General features: G+C 36.0%; 1 pseudogene; it reads left to right on the top strand.

Annotated features, from left to right (window-relative positions):
- The first annotated feature begins 1,550 nt into the window (after nucleotides 1-1,550).
- On the top strand, nucleotides 1,551-8,932 carry LOC149797908 (uncharacterized; annotated as a pseudogene).
- The last annotated feature ends 9,790 nt before the right edge of the window (nucleotides 8,933-18,722 follow it).

The following is an 18,722-nucleotide window of genomic DNA, read 5'->3' as shown; positions in this document are numbered from 1 at the left end:
TGTTGGGGTCGGAGCAGTTTTGATTCAAGAAGATGAAAGTGGTATTGATCATCCAGTGTGCCATTTTTCTAAGAAATCAAATAAGCATCAAAGAAATTATTCAACAATCGAGAAGGAATGTTTGGCTTTGATATTGGCATTACAACAAAGTTTAGTTTATTTCAGCTCCTTCCTCGATTGTTGTTTTAGTGACCACAACCCCCTTACATTCATCGGCAAGATGAAAATGAAAATCAAAGACTACAAGGTTGAGTTTGTTGTTACAGGAATATAATCTTGACATCAGGCACGTCAAGGGTAAAGATAATTTAATAGCAGTAATTTAATAGCAGATGCATTTTTCCTTGTATAACAATATATTATTTCATGTACACTGTGTAATTTATATGAGTACTTTTAAACCTCATGTATAATTAGTCTGTGGTAAAAAGAAAGTTTTATGTATAACTCTTTCTTTTCCTTAATGGGGGGAAGTGCTATGTATATTTGATTTAATTATATCTGATTTAATATATATTTATTTCAATTTAATTGTTTGTTACCTGGCTGAAGGTAATAGACAATGCAAGATTGTACCGCATCAACGCATGCGCCGCATCAATCATCTGGTGTTCCTCAGAGGACAGTGCAAGGCTCAGCTCTGTTCTTGGTCTACATAATATGATTGCCGACATCCAACTATTGCCTTTTCGCTGATGACTGCATAATATTTCAACAGATTACAATTACAATGATTATCTGTTTTTACAGAAAGTTCTGTACAATTTTGTTTTAAACGTAACCACACATTGCAGCATATGGCATTTAACATCAAGAAAAGTGCAATCATGCAGTTCGCTAGTAAAACGTCCGAGTAGCAGTTGAAATTCAACAAAGTAGGCCAAGTTCTTGATGTGCAGCATAATCCATGCCGGAAGCAGAACTGAGCTACCGCTTAACAACATCAATTAAAAAAGCCTCAAATGTGCGGTAATTTCTTAAAGGTAATGTAATAAATTATCAGTCTCAGGTAAAAATGAGAACCTACTTAATCTTAGTAAGGCCGAAGCTTTGATATACACTCAACAAAAGACCCAGATCAAGCAGGTGGAATAGATCCAGCTGAATGCAGCCTGTATTGTATGCCGTACAACCTGTGCCACCCTAACAGTGCTTCCACCATAATTCAAACCATGCGGTTGTAATCAATACAGCAACAGCGTTGTAACCAGAAAGTCATTAATATCTTAGTACCATAATCCAAGACCGACTAATATACTCTCATCGACAAAACAAAACTAATATTATAATATTATCATCATCTTTACATTTAAATATCCAATTATGACCTGTCAAACACATAGTTGTATAATGTCCATCACTCAACGACCAACTATTCACCAACCAGCTATTATAAAAACCAAGTTATTAAATGTCAGGAAACTGTTATCTGCTATTCCTACACAAAGCTACTTACATCAACACCCAGTGATCTGCTATCAAACAATTAGTCATCTACTATCAACACCCATGTATCTGTTATCCACCAAATCAGTTGCCTATTATCAACCATGTTTTCTGACATCAAGCACCCAGTTATCTACTATCCAACAACCAGTAATGTATTCTTCACCAAGTAATTACTTATATCAACGCTCAGTTTACATACTATCCGGCAATCAATTACCAGCTATCCGATAATAAGTTATATACAATCTACCAATCAGTCATCTATTATCCAACAACCAGTTATATATCCGTTGTAAATAAAACTAACGCCTCTGACGACCATAACAGTCCATATTACCACTTATAAAACGAGTAAAGAAAATTCATATAGATCTATATAAGGCCCATTAGCTAACCCCCATTATATTACATTTACTATATTTACAGTAAAAGTCAGTGAAAGGTATGTCTTTCATTCTTTGACTTTATCATTCAACTCTCAAATAGATTATCGTAAACTGTCTTCAAAACGCTTATCGTGCTTTCATTATTATTATACATTTTAGTTTGTTGTTCTCCATCAATCTGTAACATTAGGAGCAGTTTCATTCTATTATTGTATTGTTACACGCACATGGGTATTTACTTGACCGAGCGGTTGTCAAACTCTGGCGCGATTCTCGCTAGAAGTCATAAGTTTACCCCGACTTTTCAAAGACTTCCATTCAACTTCAGTTGTAAATTAGAAAGCCCGACGTGTCCATTCTATACCTAAATTTTACTCTAATTAATGCAAGACCACATATAAAACAACCTGCCAAATATATATCAACTGCACATCTGCATGTTTTATCTTAATCATGTTTCCGTACCGCCAACCGTTCACGCCTTATCTTAATCATTTTTCCGTACCTCCAACCATTCACGCCTTAGAAAATATACGAGTATCCCCTAACACTGAGAACTATTTTAACTCCGCCACCTTAGGCCAGTCAATGTATGCTTTCCATGCACATTTCGCCCATATAACTGCACCATATTTGCCCACATGGGAACATAAACGGTATCTGCCAAATCCCTTCTTATTTATTCCGTTGTGTAATTTACCGGTTTCCTACCGTAAATACTGCCATCGCAGCCACACCACCAATGTACACCACTAGATTTTAATATGGACTATCTTACTCAGGGACATTCATTCGGTTTTGGCCGGAATTCACTACTAGTAAACAATGGTATCATGGAAACTCACTAACACTTCACTCCGTGACGTTTGCTTCTAGTAATTGGCTAATTGTTTCGGGCTAGGAATATTTCCATTGCGCCGAATTCCAATAATCACACAAGAAATCACACAAATCTAAGAATTCCTTAAAACGGGGCGCTATAACCAAATGCGCATAATCCATATTTATTACAGTATTTATTCTCCACCTTATTGCAGAATTGGGAAATATATTTATTTTTATAAAAAAAAAAAAAAAAAAACAAACGCCGAAAATTCTGTGCAACTAGTTTCGCATTTAATTTATGCTCCTTCAGGTACGAAATATTTTGAAAGTAAATCATAGACTCATAAAAGCAACTTATTGGATTCATAAATTAGATACTTTGTATCCTAATGGGCTTAATGCCAATGCACTATGTAAAACTGTATTAAAAAAATTAATTGATATATTGTATATCCTTTAAACAATATAATTATATGTATGACTGTTTGTCTCTGTTTTATTTTATTATTTCACCTTATTGCAGTAAAAATTGCACCATTTAGATAAAACTGTAAATCTACTAAAAAAATCATTTGCTTAATTTGCTTTCTTTGTTTTAAAACTGACTATTACCAAGTCTTTTGAAATAGCTGTTCTCCTGACAAATGATAGATCTTATGGACATTTGAAAAGATTATTTTTATCTGTACATATTTTTACTGTTGTTCTTTTCCTGAGACTTTCAATCGCTCTGTCGAGTATACTGTTATTCATGAGACTGAAGACGTCGTTCTGAAATCATCTGTGCTTTTGTCTTCAGCGTTTATTCAGTTCTTTATAGCATTTTAATCAAAATGTGTTGATCCTTCAAGACAATTCCTCGTATATATTCCAGTTTTAAACCCGAGTGTATGCAACGCTTCACATTCCTGTCGTCACACACACACACACACGCACGCACGCACACATACATACATACATACATACATACATACATACATACATACATACATACATACATACATACATATAGAGACATGTATCGACGATAGAGATAATCTGATTACTTACCTTACCTCACTCTATGAACTAATTGTTGGTTCTGGATACATTTGAAGAAAAAACGGGGCCGCTCGTGAGGAGAACATTTTACATTTTTTACTAATATGATAACCGCTGGTCGCGTTAGAGGGGTGTCCGTTCTTGAGGGGTACTTATGAATACAAACTCGTCGGTGCCAAGGGATTCTGGCCGTATATAAATTCAAATAGCTATTAAAATACATTAGATTTACAACTTTCACCATGCAAAGACTCAGAGATCTGAATAAATAATATGCTTTGAACAATTTTGTGAATGTTTGTATGAAAAAGTACCAGCTAGGTTTAGCTCCTGTTATAGTGCACAATGACACAATTTGGAAGATAATAGGTAACTGGCCTTGATAAGTTCCTGATGACTGGGAATCAAATAAGATGTGGAATTAACACGATGCCACATATAAACGATGAAGCGAATCACAGATACTACCAAGAAAACAATATATGTTAAGATAAGAAATTTCTGTAAATCTGTTTTGCTAGCGTAACTGTTAAATACATCATTGAATCCTTTAGAATATTCTGTTTAAAGTTATAATACTATACATATGAATTCTGTTCTAATTGAGGCGGTCAGCATTAAGATGTTAGTGTTAGGACTGGTTGGCCTGGTGTCAGGATAATGTGACTGGGTGAGACATCATGCTACATGTCTGCGGCATGATGTCCCAGTGCTAGGCATCACTATAAACTGCCACACTGCATACATTGTAGCGATATGACTGAAAAATTGTTAAAGCTACGTTAAAAATCCAAATCACACGCACACATAGTCTTTTCTAAATGGAACACGTTTAAAGGGGTTTTTATTTTTTGTTTTTTACTAAGGCTATTGGAGTTTCACATACCCATTAATCTGAAGTAATGTAAAATCATTCCCCTTGCACAAACTTGATTTCATACTCCATTGACTCGGGACCATTCAGTCGTTTTTCCCTTTCATAATCGAATGAATGACTCGAGTAGAATCAGTATACGTGTTCGAGTTCTATAGTCTGTGATGGATCAAACCAAATACCACAGTTTCTGAAAGCCAACACTGAAATCCGGACTAAGACTTTCGTTTAATAACAATTTATAATGAATATATTACGAACAAACTAGCTGTCACGGAAGTGTGTGTAGTAAAATGTGTATACATTATATATGAACTTAAATGTACCCGGGTTTCCTTTCAGCGTGCATGGTTGCCCGATCCTGGTTTATTTTTAACCGTGGGTATTTTCTAAATACTGAGTTCGTTTACCCATTGCTGCACGCGCAAGTACTGTACCTGCCATGAGAAACCCAATTACTTAGAGTTCTCTGGCTGTTGAATTTTACCACAACCAGGCACTTATAGAGATAGAGTAAATTCTCGTTGTTTTAACGAATACAGAAAGTTAAATCTGTCTACTTTACGGACGCAATCTTCATCCATGTCGCTGTGTTGTGGCGTTGGTTACATAAACGGAACTGGTTTACTCCGGCGAGGGAGCAAAGCTTTGAGACCAACGAGTCTGTATGGACATAGAACACAATTAATTTTACTATATGTTCTCTACATTTGTTTCTCAATACTGACCTTTCCACTGTGATAATCAATACAAATCGTGTGTTAATTTAAAATACCGTCAAAGATAACATCACGGTGAAGTTCTTGTCAAAGGTTGACCTGCATTTTTTTTTCAGAGGCTGGACTGTCAACCGATCAGCATGTAAACAGAACACATATTTCACTTCCGGGTCATCACCAAGGCCTTATTACTCACTGTGCACTGTCGCCAAACTACACACGGGACACCACACCCTAAGCTCATATTCTCAAGAATAAACAATTACCTTTAAATCCCTACCAAACATGCATACATATAACTCTTCTATCACCACCAACATGAAAGAGGAAAAAATGTTCTAAAATTAGAATAGTACTAATTGTGACCCGATTCCGTATGGAATAGGTAGGCTTTTGCGGGAAACTCTGCAAACTAAACGTGGCGGGGCATGCGTCGCGGCTTCTTGACCATTGATGGACGTGGTACCGGAAATAGATAGTGATTGCCAACTGGACGCCACGAGTTACGTAGTTTCCATTTTTTAATCAATACCTGAGTAAAAATCAATAATGTATACATGATATGAGTGGATCACATATACATTATTCATAACTTTGCACAGATTGCATGCATTGATCGTCATTGGTGATACAATCATACATTGTTCATATATGTATATAGATTCTCTACATCGATCAGCCATTTAAATCCTATTTGTTTAGAAGTTCCATATGTTCATTCTTGTTTGACTACTCGTTGAAATTACATGATCTGATTATTTCCTTTTAGAAAGAATATTAAACCCTGATATCAGTCGTTGGACTCCATTATTGGACTCCATGCGCTCGAGCATAATATCAAATTCACTCATCGTTCGACTACATTCTAAATAAACATTTCGCTAAATCCAATCTGATTATTACACATCGGTTGTTGCAAGGAAGCAATAAAATATGTATGTTCCTTACTCTAGCTCGAAGCAATCAACATTTCATTCGTAAGTGGCATGAGCGTAATGCCTCGCCGGCTAGCCTGGCGAAAAGCCAAAACCTAAGGGTATGACTATCCTAAATTAATGAGATTTAGTAAATTTTCAAAGGACTCTGCCACAATAGTGGATGTATAGACATTACTGGAATATTGTGTGTTTATATACTTATTTATTTAGTTGTTACTGTCCAATAATTTTTCAAAGTTGATTTGTAAATTTGCTGCTGCAAATTGATAAAACAACATGGCTAGTTTAACAACCCCACACCTACATAACTGACGGACCAGCATCAATTGTACAAAACTGTGTGGATTTTTCATGTAATCTTTGTGACATTCCATTTTTCACAGACCTTCATGACATGTATTTTGTCTTTAAAAAAAATGGGGAGAGGGGCTTGTTGTGAATCTCAATTTATTTATTTATTTATATATTTATGCATACTATTATTAAACGTATGAACATTATGTAAAATGATACAAGTGGTCAGGAATACACGCAAATATAAGTTGCTGTATGTGAGAGCATTATTAGCATTTAAAGGCACGTAAGCACAATAATGGTTATATAGTGCCAATTAAAGGTGCAGTTCTAAAAATGTAAATGTCAATTTCAGTAATGTCACGCAATCACCAACATAGCTGGCACACACACACACACATACACACACACACACACACTTCATGAATAAATAGAGATAAAGCTTTATCAATATTTCATAACTAACTGTAAACAGGGGACATAATTCATAATACTGCTTTCCAAAAAGTATCTTCTCTTACACATCTTGAATCTTTACAATGTAAAATCAAACATAAAAATGAGGATATCATTCCTTTTGTTACTGAATATAATCCAAGTTTGCCTAATATAGGTAAGATTATCAATAAATATTGGGATTTATTAAACGTATCATGTAAAGCTACACGAAAAAGACTAAAAATCTTAAAGATTTCATAATTCTAAACTAGAAAAAAAAACATTATATAAAAGGGGATTATCAACTAAATGTAATAGACATAGATGCTCGCACTGTTATTTTATTAATGAAAATACTTCTTTCAATAGTAATAATACGAAAGAAACATTTAATATGCATTGCGATACTAATTGTGCAACACCAAATTTTATTTGATTACATGCAATAAATGTGGTATCTAACATATTGGACAAACCAGTCAACAATGTCTAAACGTATAAACAAACGTAGATCAGACATAAAAAAGTATATCGATCAATCATTTTCATCTCATGTTACCGCACATTTTAACAAAAGTTCCCCTACTTTGCAAGATTTCTCCTTTCAACCTATTGTTACAGCTGATTCTGAGATGGAACGTCTGCAAAAGGATACCTATTAGATTCACCGTCTTAATACGGTATATTCAACAGGTCTAAATTCCAAAACTCTATACGACATTCATTAATCAATTTTTTTTTTTAATTATGTCCCATGTTTACAATTAGTTAAGAATATTTTTATAGTAATCTAATTTACAGAATAACTTAACTAGTGAAAATATAAACTAGTATCATAAAAATACGTTTACTAATTCTTTAAAAATGAAAGAATTAGGATAAAAAAAACAACACCAACGCCGAAAACTGAAAAACTGAAAAAATATATTGGTCGCCTAAATCATTTTCACATAACGATTAAATTTACATATACTGCATCTAGTACGCATGTTTCATTTTTATATGTAAATGTAATTTTAAAAAAAAATATTGATAACACTATCTCTACAAATATTCATATCAAGGAAACTAATATCCACCAATATGTGGAATGTTCTTCATGTCATCCCATGTCATGTAAAAACGGTATACCATATAACCAGGCCAAAAGATACCGACGCATTATTTCAGATGATTGTCAATTAAAAAAATTCGTTGAGTAAATTACAAACAAATTTCCAAAATAGAAATTATCCTACACATGTAATTGATTCTGCGCTGAACAAAGCCCGTAATCGTACTCAACATGAGGCTTTGAACACAGCAGAATGTAATATAGAGAAAAATATAATTCCTTTCATCAAACAATATAATCCTTCATTACCTAATACAGGTCGTATAATTAACAAATAATATAGTCTTCTAAATTTATCAAATAAAACCAGCGTAAAATCAATTTACAAAAATAAACCAATTCTCTCTTATAGACGACCCAAGAATTTGCAAGATTTTTTTAATTAGAACTAAACAGACAGAAAATAAAAAATACACTTTTCGTCATCTAAATGTAACAGACATCGGTGCTCTCATTGTGCAAACATAAGAGAAAGTACTTCTTTCAGCAGCGCTAATACAAAAGAGATATTTTCTCTACGTGATAACACGAGCTGCATATCAACTGATGTGATTTATTTGATAACCTGTAAAAAATGTAGCATGCAATATGTTGGACAAACACTTCAACAAGTTTCTAAGAGAATGAATAATCATCGCTTTCACATAAAACATTATATAGATCCTCGGTTTTCCTCTAATATTTCAACACACTTTAACACCAATAATCACTCTTTACTCGATTTTTCTTTCATGCCAATAGATAACGTGCATGGTGTCATGAATAGACTCATAACAGAAACTTTTTGGATTCATGAGTTAGATATTTTGTATCCTAATGGTCTTAATGCCAATGCACTATATAAAATTGTATAACTTTTTTTTACATTGGTATATTGTATATCCTTTATAACAATATAATTATATGTATGACTGTTTGTCTCTATTTTATGTTATAATTTAAAAAATGAAAGGACATTTTATTGTTGTAGTTGTTGTTGTAGGGGTTTAACGCCATTTTTCAGCACACGATAGGCTATACATGGCGGCCAGTATTAATGGTGGAGGAAGAACCCGGGAAAACCCCGGAAAGAACCACCGACCCACGAGAAGCTACTGGCAAGCTTTCTCACATACCCACATTGGCTGAATCCGAGACTCGAACCCACGCAGACAGAGGTGAGATGACAGTGATCCGTAACGGAGAGCGCTTTAGACCACTCGGCCACTCGGGGCCCCAAAGGACATTTTAAAATTAATTCTCAATATATTATGATTAATTATTTATGAAATATTTATTTATTTTATGATTATAAGTATTATGGACACCATAATTTTTTTAAAATTATATTATTTGAGTTCTGACGAAACATTGAGCATTCGTCAATAATATATCAAGGTATACTATATTATATTTTAAAAAATGTGTATTATTATTAAAACTGTTTATTTCTTTTTATTCATAAATTTTTGATATGGTTATTATTACAGATATATCTTTAAGATCCAGTTTTTTTTTGTATTTGTATGTATTAAAATATCATTTATCTATATTGTATATGCTAATTTCCATCTCAGTTATTCGTTAAAGAATAAAACAATTAGGTTAAAAATGTAAGCTATGACGTCATCTTGTTTATGTCATGTTGTTTGTATCATTCATCACTTTATAACAGAATTTATTTAATAATGTAAGCAATGATATTGATTCAGTTTGAATTCAGACTGATGAAGCTGTAAAGCAAAACCGGTCACACATTCTTTGTGATGATGTTGTTTATTATTATATACAAGAGCATGATAGGAGGACAGCATTTGCCAGAAAGCAGCAACTCAAGTAAATGCCTTGCACCGTCTCAAACGCTAGTTGTCCACAAATATGAAGTAATAATAAAAAAATCCATTAATTCATATTTGATTAAAAAATAATATAACACCTTTTTCGTCATTTCGGTAGGAAATAAAATTCTGTCAAATGAATAAAATTACAGTACAGAGCACTCAAATTGGGTTTTGATGACTGTACTACGCGAGTATTCCCTATCAAAAAAAAATTGTATCTGTGTGTGTGTGTGTGTGTGTGAGAGAGAGAGAGAGAGAGAGAGAGAGAGAGAGAGGGAGGGAGGGAGGGAGGGAGATATATTTGTATTTGTAACGTAGGTATAACAATATTTCAGTCATATCGATACGATATCTGCAGTGTGACCGTTTAAAGTGATATATAGCATTGGGACATCATGTTACAGACGTTTAGCATCATGTCCAACCCAATTACATTATCCTGACACCAGTCCTAAAACCAATCTCTTAATGCAGAGTACCAAGCGAAGCAGCTGCTAATACATTTTTATGTCTTTGGTATAACTAGGCTCGGATTTAAACCTGCGACCTCTCGCGCCCGTGGCAGACGCTTTAACCACTTTAGCCACCGGAGTGGTCTGTTAAGATAAGAAAATCTTCCTACGTTTGATATGAGTAGATTAAGAGTCAAGGCAGTGTATTAAAAACAATAAAAAAAACACTATTACTTGAATAATCTGATTGCATTAAAAATAAAACAAAATTACAGTTTCAAACTCTCAAGTCTGGCACAATGCCAAGGGTACAAGCCACAATTTTGGTGAACTTTCTTTTAAATTATAAGCACCCAGAACGAATTTACAACAATTGCAGACATTGTTAGGGCTTGATTGTAAATGTTCTTTGTTTCGTTTTATTTATAGATCAGTGGTAATCAGTATTATGTTTATTGAATTTTCATCGTGTAGTTATTTATTTATATACTTTTATTTATTAAATCCTGCTCTTATTTTTATGTATTTAGTTTAAAATTCCAATTTTGAGCCATATTTGATATCTAAATTATCAATATGGCCTTTGTGCATGCGTTTTTTTTTTCAAATAAAAAATTGTCATATTTCTTGGGAAATTCTTTGGTTTTACTCCTGCTGTGGTGTGTCTACATCCATATTGTATATTTGACAGAATATATCTGCATATTCAATGTTGTTTTAAGTGTGTTTTTTAAAGTTGTTGTTACTGTTGGCAATTTTAATGTATCTGATCTGAACTGTTTAAATATGTATGGTGTACCTGTCTGTTTTAATATGTAGTGGTTGCATTGATTGTGCCATCAGGTCAATTGGGACCATGGCTGATTTGATTGTACCATCAGGTCAATTCGGACCATGGCTGATTTGATTGTGCCATCAGATCAATTCGGACCATGGCTGATTTGATTGTGCCATCAGGTCAATTCGGACCATGGCTGATTCAGACCGTATTTATTACCAGGGCCAGATTACGGATTGACTGATGAAATAGCTTGTCTAGAGCTAGTGTTTCACGTTACGGACGCTAAATATACTTACTCGCATTGCTTCAAAACTTAAGTCTTTTCTAATCAAGAAAACGATTAGTTTCAGACTGTACTAATTCATGTGTACATTGGATATTTTGCTGAATATTGTAGTACTTAGTTAAAAAAAAATGATGGAAGTCAATAATGCGGCTAATACAATTTGTTTGGTCTGCTTAATGGATTTACTCAAATATCTACGTTGAAGATAAAGTTTTGAAAGAGGAATCGGCTTAATTGTATCATCATGTAAACACGTAGAGTTTGATTGGTTTAGTAGGTAGAATTAGAGATGGTCTGTGTGTTGCCTTCCGTTAGTCTCGAGAGACGATGGAAGTGCGCCCATGAGAGATGTCCCAGTTGGTAGTTGTGCAGCGTCTGCTGTGGCTATGTAGCCCAACATGGAAGTGGCAGTCCTTGCTGCACTTGAAGGTTGAGTCTGGTGTGGGTTGGAGCTGCATCGTCCTCCTCTGCGATCGCTTTTCATCAGCTAGCAAGCGTAGTTTCTCCTCGCCGGCTTTCAGACCAATGATCAGAGCATGTCGCCAGCTGAACCTGTCTACAGCAAGCTCTTCCCAGGTGTTGACATCGATGTCAAGGGCTTTCATGTCGCGCTTGCAGACATCCTTGAAGTTGAGATGTCGCCGTCTGATCGACCTTTGCCAGAGGAAAGTTTCGAATAAAGAATGTCTTTAGGGATCCGTCCGTCATCAATCGACATACATGGCCCAGCCATCTTTTCTTGTTGTTGAGTTTAATTATAGTGGCGTGGGCACAACTGTGCATGTGCCACATTTTTCTGACTGCACCGCAGCCTGCTAGTTGTTCATGGGGAAGGGAATGGTGCCACCTCCCCATGGCTTTTATGGGTTCAAGGAACCCTGATAGTTTGGCCTCAATCTGTGGGTCCATAAAGGTCCCTTACAGTTGAATGGTTGGCTATCATTAGTGGGAAGGAGAGCTCGGGAACGGTCCTGGTTGCTTCACATAACTGGTTTCTTGTTGCATTTGCCTGGTGTTTCTTGCTTTTTTTTTCAAAATGCTGTAAAAAGGTGTGTGTGTGTTTTATGCTGTTTATAGAGGTTGTTAGTAGAAATCATGTATGAAGAGAGATTTTCAAGGTTATTATGGTATTACTAGTCGAGGTGTTTAGAGTGTGCTTCCTACATTATGTTATTTTTAAGTTTTTAGATATTGCTTCTTTAAGTTTTTTATTTATTTATGTTTTTAGAGATTGAATGTTATTTATACTTTATTTAGCAAGAGACTGGAGTCCTAGCCGATTACACGGTTCGTTAAGAACATCTAGGACCGGAGTCCTAGCTGATTACTCGGTTCGTTAGGGACATCTAGGACATCCGATTGTGCGGTTTCCTTAGTTTTTGATAAGTGCTTCGTAAGTGAATTATTTATTAATATTTCTATAAAATTGAATGATATGTTATGGGTTTTTATGTGGGGGCTTCTAAATATATTTAGCTAGTTACTGGGTCTTTTGGATTTGTGGGGATAGTAATTATATTTTGTTCCTAAGTCCTGCTGAGTCTATGAATTTATTTATATCTTTATATGCTGATTGTTTATTTTTATTATAGTCCATAAGTAACTCTGGGTATGTGTGTGGTGATAAATTCTCTTTTTGGTTTTTGATAAATATTTTCCTAGCGGGTTAATATTTTTGGCTTATATTGAGTACGTGGTGTAGAGCTTTGGTGGTGTGGCAGTTAAAGCAGTTAATAATGGCTGCTGGTTTGGGTACTATAAACCTTCCAAAACTGCTTGCTAGTTTAGTTTTTCCAGTTATTATCCTGTTTATGGTTTTCTGTTCTAAATAGGTACCCTTAGGTAGCTGTATGTTCCCATCTACGGTTTTTGGGGTTTCATGGTACTTTTTACCTTTTGTGGAGGAGGTCCAAAAATCTTGCCATTTTTGGTCTATATATGTTTGTGCGAAGCTTAGTGCTTCTGTAGAGCTATAGTTAAGCTTGATAGAGTTTTGATCCCCTAGTTTGGTTTGTACAACTTTGTCAGCTGTTTCGTTGCCTGAGATTCCAATGTGCAACGGTATCCACATGAGCTCGACAAATTGATGTGATGTGGTGATGTCGTCGATTAATTGGCAAGCTCTGTCGAGGAATTGTTCCCTAGGGTGTGTATTGCGATTTTGGATCGATTTGATAACGCTTAGGGAATCGCTTATAATGACTGCTCTAGGTATTTGGTTGTCTTTGATCCATTGTAGTGATTCAAGTATAGCCCATAATTCGGTGGTGTAAATGGAGCAATTGTCAGGTAATCTGGATCCCGTTTGTATATTGAATTCAGCGATGACTATTGCTGCTGCTGTTCTTGGTGGGTTGTTTGTTTTTGATCCATCGGTATATGTTTTAACATAGTCCGGGTATTTTTGGTTGATTTCGTTTACCAGTGCAGGTTTTAGTAAATTTTCTTGTCCTTCTTTATTGCCTAATTTGGTAGCTTCAGTTTTAATCCTTGGTGGTTTTTGTAACCATGGTGATTTGTTCAGGTCTGTATTGTTTGTTACCTGTTTTTTTAGTAGAGGTATCTTTTCTCTTAGTTCAAGGATTACTTTGCCACTTGGTGTGGTGGGTATGATTTTGGGTTTGAAGACAACTTTACACTTGTTTATAGCTATTTTTGGTGGGATGGTTGTCTGGGTGGGTATCTAATCGAATGGAGTATCGGAGGAGCAGTTCTTGCCTACGTAATTGTTAGGGTAGTTCTCCTGTTAGTGTTTGTAGTTCTTCTAATGATGTTGAGGGGAAGTGTTCCTGTGGATAATAGTAAGGCTTTTCTCTGGATAGTGTCAAGTTTTTGTAGTACAGGTTGCTTAGCCGAGTTATATGCTTGGCAACCGTAATCCAGTTTTGATCTAATTAGGGTTTTATGTATCGTGAGGAGGGTTTTTTGGTTGGATCCCCAGTCAGTCCCTGTGATGTTCCTGAGTAAATTGAGATCTTTATTACAATTCTGGGTGAGTTGTTCAATGTGCTGTTTCCATGTGAGGTGGTTGTCAAAGAACATTCCTAGGAATTTTACTACTGTTACGTATTTGATTAATTGATTTTGTATATAGAAGTTTGGATAGACTAGGTTGTTATTTCGTTTGGGGGTGAATATGATTACCACAGTTTTTTCATGAGATTTTTTGAAACCCTATTTGTCCGCCCATCTCCCTATGATGTCTAGGCTCTGCTGGATTTCTTTAACTACTCTTTTATTGGCAGGATTTCCATTCCTCCATATGCCACTATCATCTGCAAATTGTGACAAGTTGATTTTTTGTGGAGGCTGCATTGAGGTCATAGTCGTTTACCATTAGCTTAAATAGTAGGGGACTTATTACACTGCCTTGCGGTGTTCCATTTTCAAGTGAAAATTCTTCCGAATGGGTGTTGCCTATTCTTGTGGTAATTTTCCGGCCTGTGAGGAAATCGCCAGTCCAGTTGAACAAGCGTTCAGTTATTCCAAACTGGTTTAATTTGGCCATTAGTCCATTGGTCCATACTAGGTCGAACGCTTTTTCTAGGTCTAGAAAAACCGCTATGAGGTTGCGATCGGTTTTCCTATGTGCGTTAAAAGCGAGTTTGATGTCTGTTTCCAATCTGAGAAGTTGATCAGTGGTGGACCGTTTGTTCCGAAAGCCACATTGATTTATGGAGAGTAGGTTATTGGTTTCTAGGTGATGTTTTAACCTATTTGCGAGTATTGTCTCCATTATTTTGCAAATATTGTTTGTAAGGGAGATGGGTCGGTACGAACTTATGTTGTTGGGATCTTTACCTAGCTTGGGGATTGGTATTAATATGGCCTGTTTCCATTTGGTGGGTAGTTGGCCTTTATCCGATATCCTATTAAAGAGTTTGATTATGGCTATTGTTATATTGATAGGTAGGTTTTTTTTTTATAGATAATGTAACCTAACTGATCCTTAGCAGGGGATATTTCGTTTTTGGATCGTAGGGTATCTCCCATTCATGTACTGTGATGTCACTATTTAGGTGAGATTCTTTTGTTCCTTGGTCTTGAAACATTTGAGGTTGGGTTTCCTCCATTAGTTTTTGGTATTCTTGAACGTTTCGGGTGTGGTTATTGTTGCTACTCATGTTCTGAAAATGCTTCACTATGAGGTCTGCCTTATCTTTTTTTGTTATGGCATTTTTAATTTTTGGGGCTGAGGTAGTTGCTTTCCCTTTTATGGCTTTTATCTTGTCCCATATTTGATTTGAGTTTGATTTTAGAATCAGTTTAAAGCAAAATGTTTGCCATAGATTAATTTGAGCAGTTTTATAGTTTGTTTTAGTACTTTTTCTTTATCTTTATATTGCTAGAAGTAGATAGAATTTTTGGTACGTTTATATTTATTTAGTCCACCATGGTACAGGGTTTGTATTTTGGATATTAGTTGTCTTTGGGATGCATCGGTTAGCTGCCTCTATACTTGTGTCTGTTATGTTATCATAATACATGTCAATATTTGGGCTTTCTAAATTATCTGGATTTACTCTAGCTAGTAATAACTGGAATTGGTCCCAGTCTGCCTGTTGGTACCTCCATTTAGGTGGGGTTTCGTTTGGAATGTGTTGAGCTTTTGTTTGAATATCGATTTGTGATGGGGAAATGGTCACTTCCTAACGTATCTTCTTGATCCACCCACCAATTTGTGATTGGAGCCAATTTTGTGGTAGTGATGGTTAGGTCTATGACTGAGAGAGTGTCATTCTCAGGGTTTAATCTAGTGTTCGACCCGTCATTTAAGATGACCAGATTGTTCTCAGTTATCCATTTTTCAACCATTTTAGCTATTTGATCTTTCTTTTTTAATTCCCCATAATTCACTGTGTGCGTTGAAGTCGCCACAGATAATTAGATTGTTGTTGTTGTTATTAGTGATTGCCCTTAGTGAGATTAGGTTGGTAGGGCAGAAGGTACCCACTGGGTCGTATGGATTTGTTATTTGAATGTTTGTGGTTCCTATATTTATCATTACTGGCATTATTTCGATGTTATTATTGATATTTAGATTAGGGGGTACTTGTATTATTTCATAGTAGATTAGTGTATCTATCAAAAAAATTGCTAGTCCACCCCCTTTCTGCCCCTTGGGTCTGTTTTTAAAGATTCCTTGGGTATATCCTTGTAGCTTGGGCAGGCGTTTGTGTTCTTGTAACCCAGCCATCGGATGCGACGTTGGCGGAGGAGTGTGACCATGCTGTGAATCTTGGCACGTTCAAGCACCTCGCTGTTTGGACTCGATCGCTCCAGGTGATCCAGAGTATGCGTCGGGGCACCGCATTTGAAAGGCGCTCAGAGTTTTCTCTTGTGAGGCGTACAAAGTCCAGGTTTCACTGGCGTACATGAGAGTGCTTACCACTCAGGCACGGTACACGGAGATCTTAGTGATCAGGGTCAGCATGCTGATGTTCCACACTCTCTGCGACAACCTGGAGAGAGTTGTTGATGTCTATCCAATCCGCTTGTTGAGCTCAGCATCGAGCAAGAGGTTGTTGATGATGGTAGAGCCGAGATACATGAACTGACTCACCACCTCAAGTTCGTAGTTGTTGGTGACGATGCTTGGGGGGTCCGCGTCCTGATGGTTGCTTCACGCACTTTGCTCTTTGCCTTCAGTAGTGCCAGGTTGAACAGTCTGCCGTCTAATCGCGTCTGCAAGTAGATCCCTTTGTGGACGTCTAAAAGGCGTGCTTGAGCAGGACAGCGAAGAAGATGCCGAAGAGCGTGGGGGCAAGGACGCAGCCCTGTTTCACTATGCGTCAGACGTCGAGCCATCGTACTGCACTGTGACTTTCATGTCATCGTGGAAGGAATGGATCATGTTTAGCAGCTTTGAAGGGCATCCATTCTTCGCCAGGATTGTGAAGAGTCCCTTCTGCTGACCAGATTGAACAGCTTGGTGATGTGTATAAAGGCCAGGAAAAATATCTCAGAATTAAAACAAGCCATATAGTATGGTCGTGTGCCTTTAAAGACGGAAATAGCAGAAGGAAATTGAGGGTAATGGGTATTTGGAAGTTCCGCACCTTCTCTCTTATATATTATGATAGAGAGGGTCCTATGTCAGAACGGACCATGGGGGTAATCTAACGTATTTTTGTCACTTTGGATGATTTTTTTTCCTTTAGATGATTGTTTTTTTTTTTCTTAACATCAAGCTCGCGTCGAGCACCTGTGGTTAAATCCACATGAAAAGCATAGTTGTCATTTTCCTTTGCTTGATTCGACATTGTAAATATCGGAAGCAGACGACTTATGTATGTACAGCTATATTAGTGATATATCCCTTTGCTGAAAATGGACTTGTCCAGAAAATGGAAATGGATCCGAGCATGTCTGTCTATTGCACTGAAAACTTCCGTTAAGCATGAAACGCGCATAAGATGACAGTGTTAGGGCCACTCTGCTTAGAGTCAGTTTAGAAACTATAAATCAGTGAATGAATTGACTAAAATTCCTCGCACCTTTTACCACATTAAAGATTTCCATTATTTAAATCGGTAGGGGATACAAACAAACGGGTTTGTATTATCAGACTATAAGTACATTTTTGAAAGGTGCACATGTTGAGTAAGGCCAAGCTGTATACTCTATAACCCATATTACACCCATCAATCATACACCAGAATATCCACATTACACCCATCAGTCATACACCAAAGTAAAGAAAATTAAAGATTCTTTGAATAATACCTAAGAAATACAAGGTCTTTTTAAAAAAAAAAAAAAATAGCCAGTATAACCAGTGAGGAAAGCCGGGGAAATTATTTTTCTTTTCAATTCTAACCCTATTCAAAATACCAAACTGTAGAGCGCTACCTAAATTTTATTAGACTAACAAGTAGATCTCCGCTTTTATTTTTTTCTGGCATTACTTGTAGCGGAAATAAATCGGAGATGTACTTGTTGGTTTACTGACATTGTATATTACACCTCTGGCAGAATTAAAATAAAATTATATCTTCCTGTAGATTTATAAAGTTCATGTTTGTCGCTTTTGCTTAAGTCGGTAAAATTGCCCTAATGAGTTATTTCCATTTATTCTATTAAGCGAACAGACTTTTAAACACGGTTTGTCCATTTTTGCAACTTGTCAGACTCGAAAAACTTAGCCGTAATACAAATGAATGTGAACACTCTGGGTTAATCGTACACGTCCAAATGGGTTGTCACTAAAAGTCAGTCCCATACTCTGTACTGTTCCTCGACTTGTCAGTTTGAAAAGAAATATACTTGAGATAAATCACTTTTGTTATATAGAAAAATGGCTCA

The sequence above is a fragment of the Sinohyriopsis cumingii genome, chromosome 6, assembly GCF_028554795.1.
Source record: "Sinohyriopsis cumingii isolate HCF-2022 chromosome 6, ASM2855479v2, whole genome shotgun sequence".
NCBI lineage: Eukaryota > Metazoa > Mollusca > Bivalvia > Unionida > Unionidae > Sinohyriopsis > Sinohyriopsis cumingii.
The sequence above is the reverse complement of the archived record's forward strand: the minus strand, read 5'-3'. Positions and strand labels throughout refer to the sequence as shown.